At 63.3% G+C, this 4,894-nt stretch overlaps 1 non-coding gene across 1 annotated transcript; it reads right to left on the bottom strand.

The window, feature by feature from the left end:
• Positions 1-2,112: 2,112 nt before the first annotated feature.
• On the bottom strand, positions 2,113-2,231 carry LOC131871949 (5S ribosomal RNA). Its single transcript, XR_009370135.1, has one exon. It is a non-coding gene; the product is annotated as a 5S ribosomal RNA (ribosomal RNA).
• Between the last annotated feature and the right edge of the window lie 2,663 nt (positions 2,232-4,894).

Genomic DNA, 4,894 nt, shown 5'->3' with positions numbered 1-4,894 from the left:
CAAGGTGCGGCGTGCACGAAGTCGGACCCCGGTTTGCCCCGGGTGCGCACCTCGCGTGCACCTTGGTGCGCACACCTTGGCTGGGTTGCGCGGCCTGGTGGGCACCATGGTGCGCACCAAGGAGCGCTCCGAAGTGTGCTCCAAGGTGCGGCGTGCACGAAGTCGGAGCCCGGTTTGCCCCGGGTACGCACCTCGCGTGCACCTTCGCCGGGGTGGGCACCTCGGCTGGGTTGCGCGCCCTGGTGCGCACCAAGGAGCGCTCCGAAGTGTGCTCCAAGGTGCGGCGTGCACGAAGTCGGAGCCCGGTTTGCCCCGGGTGCGCACCTTCGCCGCGGTGCGCACCATGGCGTGCACGAAGTCGGAGCCCGGTTTGCCCCGGGTGCGCACCTCGCGTGCACCTTCGGCGGGGTTGCGCGCCCTGGTGGGCACCATGGTGCGCACCAAGGAGCGCTCCGAAGTGTGCTCCAAGGTGCGGCGTGCACGAAGTCGGAGCCCGGTTTGCCCCGGGTGCGCACCTCGCGTGCACCTTCGGCGGGGTTGCGCGCCCTGGTGGGCACCATGGTGCGCACCAAGGAGCGCTCCGAAGTGTGCTCCAAGGTGCGGCGTGCACGAAGTCGGAGCCCGGTTTGCCCCGGGTGCGCACCTCGCGTGCACCTTCGCCGCGGTGGGCACCATGGCGTGCACGAAGTCGGAGCCCGGTTTGCCCCGGGTGCGCACCTCGCGTGCACCTTCGCCGGGGTGGGCACCTCGGCTGGGTTGCGCGCCCTGGTGCGCACCAAGGAGCGCTCCGAAGTGTGCTCCAAGGTGCGGCGTGCACGAAGTCGGAGCCCGGTTTGCCCCGGGTGCGCACCTCGCGTGCACCTTCGCCAGGGTGGGCACCTCGGTGCGCACACCTTCTCAATGTTTTCTTGCCTTTTCTGGAAATTGGTGAAGGCAGCGCATCAAAGGTGCGCACCTCGGTGTGCTCCGAGGTGCGAACCCGAGAGCGCTCCGAGGTGCCCACGAAGTCGAAAGTCGGGTTAATTGCATTGTTTTCCCCGGGTGCGCTCCGAGGTGCGCAACATCGGCGCGCACCAAGGAGGGCTCCGAAGTGTGCTCCAAGGTGCGCACGATGGCGTGCACCTCTGGTGCGCACGATTCGGAGCTCGGTTTGACCGGGGTGCGCACACCTTGGCTGGGTTGCGCACCTTTTGTGCGCTCCAAGGTGCGCACGAAGTCGGAGCTCGGTTTGCCCCGGGTGCGCACCTTCGCCAGGGTGCGCACCTTGATGCGCACGCCTTGGCTGGGCTGCGCACCTTGGTGGGCGCCATGGTGCGCACCTTTCGTGCGCTCCAAGGTGCGCACGAAGTCGGAGCTCGGTTTGCCCCGGGTGCGCACCTTGGTGGGCGCCATGGTGCACTCCGAGGTGCCCAAGATTGGTGCGCACCAAGGAGCGCTCCGAAGTGCGCTCCAAGGTGCGCGCGAAGTCGAAAGTTGGGTTAATTGTCCGGTTTGCCTCGGGTGCGCACCTTGCGTGCACCTTCGCCAGGGTGGGCGCCTTGGTGCGCACACCTTGGCTGGGCTGCGCACACCTTGGCACCCGCGTTTCCTTCATTTTAAATTTTTTTTTTTTACAATCTCTCAAGTGGGAAATTCTATAATCTCAACTTTTTTTGCCTTTTCAGGAAACTTTTGAATGGAGCGCATCATTGGTGCGCTCCGAAGTGTGCTCCAAAGCTCTCTCCAGCTGCGTGCACCTGCCCCGGCCGCGCACCCGGCCCCGCCCAGCTTCGCTCACCTGTCCCGGGCGTCTGGTGCGGAACCTTAGAGTAAGAAACATCACCGTGCACCTTGGCCAACGTGCGCGACTCGACCGAGCGCGCACTGGCCGAGGTGCACACCGATTTCACCTGGGTGCGCGCGCAGCACCTCGGGCGCACCGGGGTGCGCGCACAACGCCCGGGTTGCACCGTGGCCTGTGTGCTCGGGGCGCCTCGGGTGCGCGCTCGGTGTCGCCCCCGCGCGCGCGGTAGTGCGGGCAGCGCACCCCGGCCCGGCCCGGCCCCGACGAGAACGCAAACGGGCAAAAGGTTTATTCAAATAGCATTGCGACGCCCGGCGAAAAACTAAAAAAGGGTGCAACACCGGGACTTCCCGGGAGGTCACCCATCCCAGTACTACTCCGGCCCAAGCGCGCTTAACTGCGGAGTTCTGATGGGATCCGGTGCACTAATGCTGGTATGATCGCACCCGTTATGAGCTTGTCGCAGTGTGTACTTAGCAAACCGCGACCCACGTGCGAATCCACCCCGGCCACCCACCCCCGTCGAGGTGCACACCCTCCCTCGCGAAGTGCGCCCCGTTCGCCAAGTGTGAGCCCTGCCCGGGTGCGCGCACCTTGCTAGGGCGTCGGGTGTGCACCCGGCCCGGCCTACGTGCGTGCACCTGGAGGGGGCGTCGTGTGCGTGCAGTGTCCCGTCTGCAACGCGGTGCCCACACACCACCTCGGGCGCAACGACCTGCGCTCACATGTGGGCCGAGTGCACCTTGGTGCATGTTCGGGGCGCCTCGGGTGCACGCTCGATCTTGCCCCGGTGCACCAAGGCGCTCGGTTTGCCCCGGGTGCGCACTTGGTGCAAGGTGGGCACCCAAAATAGGGATCAAGCACCAAAACACAAGTTTCGGGATGCAAAATGGGACCCAAGGACCACAAATGCGTTCCAAGACCCATGATGGGTCCACGAGAACAAAAATGTGTTCCGAGACTTAATAAACAAATATTGGGTTTTAGGAGAAGAAACATGCTCTGATGCCCAAAACGAGAATCGACCCCGAAAAGGCCACAGGCCAAAAGTGGGATGCGAGACAAAAAAAAATGGGACCCGAGGACCAAAATTGGGTTCCCAGGTCGAAGACAGGGCAACCGGACAAGAAACGACCTCTAAGGCTCGAAATGAGTCCCGACGACTAAAACTTGACAAGAAGCACCCATCAGGCACCCAACTCGACACCCATGGGATGCCGACCCACCCGGGCTTCCACCTAGCACACCTTGGCACCCACCCACCCTCGCACCCAACCTCGCACCCAACTTAGCACCTTTGAACCCACATTGGCACTCACCCTGACCCTGGCACCTTGGAACCCACATTGGCACTCACCTTGACCCTGGCACCCACCTTTGCACTCACCTTGGGACCCACCCTGGCTCCCACCTCGGCACCCACCCAGACACCCACCTTGGTTCCTTGGCACCCACCTTGGATCCTTGGCACCCACCCCGACACCCACCTTGGCACGCAACTTGGCTACTTGCCACCCACCTTGGCTCCTTGACGCCCACCCCGACAACCACCCCGTGACCTACCCTGGCTAGGGTTGGTGCACACCCACCCTGGTGCCCACCTTGGCACCCACCCTATGACCCACCTTGGCACGCACCTTAGTACCCACCCCGTTACCCACCCTAGGACCCACCCCGTGACCCACCTTGGCCAGGGTGGGTGCACCCACCCTGGTGCCCACCTTGGCACCCACCCATCCTAGCACCCAGCCTGTGACCGGGCTTGGAACCCAACCTTGCACCCGCACCCGTCTTGGCCAGTGTGGGTGCGCACCCATCCTGGCACCCACGTTGTGACACACCCTTTAACCCACGCACCCTAGCACCCACGTTGGCACCCACCTTGGAACCCAACCTAGCAACTTGGCACCCACCCCGTGACCCACCTTGGCATCCACCATAGCAGTCGCCGACTTGGCACCCACCTCGGCACCCACCTTGACACTTGTGGACCCACCTTGCCACTCACCCTAGCATCGACCCATCCTAGCACCCACCCTGGCACCTTTGCACCCTAGCACTCACCCATCCTAGCACCTAACCTGTGACCCACCTTGACACTCACCCTCGCACCCACCTTGGAACCCAACCTAGCACCCACCCACCCTGACACCAACCCTAGCACCTACCCACCCTTGCACCCACCCTGTGACCCATCTTGGCACCCACCCATCCTACCACTCAACCTATCACCCACCTTCTCACCCACCTTGGCATCCACCTTAGCACCCACCCACACTGGCACCTTGGCACCCACCTCGGGCAAGGTGGGTGCACACCCACCCTGGCACCCAATTTAGAACCCACCGAGCATGTTACCCACCTTGGCACCCACATTGCAGCCCACCCTAGTACCCACCCTATGACCCACATTGGCATCCACACCCTAGCACCCAGGCACCTCGACACCCGCCTTGACACCCACCCTAGCACTGAACCTGTGACCCACCTTGGAACTCACCCTAGAACCCACCCACCCTGTGAACCACCTTGGCATCCACCTTAGCACCCACCCACCTTGGCACCCACTCTAGCACTCACCCATCCTAACACCCAACTTGTTACCCACCTTGGCACCCGCCCTCGCGTCCACCTTGAAACCCACCCTAGCACCCACCCACGCAGGAGCCCACCTTGGCACCCAACCTAACACCCACGCATCCTGGCACCCAACTTGTGACCCACCTTGGAACCCACCCTAGTACCCACCTTTGAACCCACTATATCACCAACCCACCTTGGCACCCACCCTATGACCCTCTTTGGAATCCACCCTAGCACGCACCCACCCTGGCACCCACCATGGAGCGCACCCTAGCACCCACCCACCTCGGCACGCACCTCAACACCCACCTTGGTGTGCGCACTGCGCCAACCTCTCAAAGACCCTATGTGGTGCGCTCCAAAGTGTACACCTTTGGTGCGCTCCAAGGTGCGCACCTTTGGTGCACACCGAGGTGCACACCAAAGTGTGCACCGAGGTGAGCACCAAAGTGCACTCCAGGGTGCACACCAAGGCGTGCACCTTTGGTGCGGTCAATGCAAACGAATTCGGAAGTTGGGGTCGATGTC

This window comes from Cryptomeria japonica, unplaced genomic scaffold (genome assembly GCF_030272615.1).
Source record: "Cryptomeria japonica unplaced genomic scaffold, Sugi_1.0 HiC_scaffold_493, whole genome shotgun sequence".
NCBI lineage: Eukaryota > Viridiplantae > Streptophyta > Pinopsida > Cupressales > Cupressaceae > Cryptomeria > Cryptomeria japonica.
Note: the sequence above shows the minus strand (reverse complement) of the source record. Positions and strands in the feature narration are given on the sequence as shown.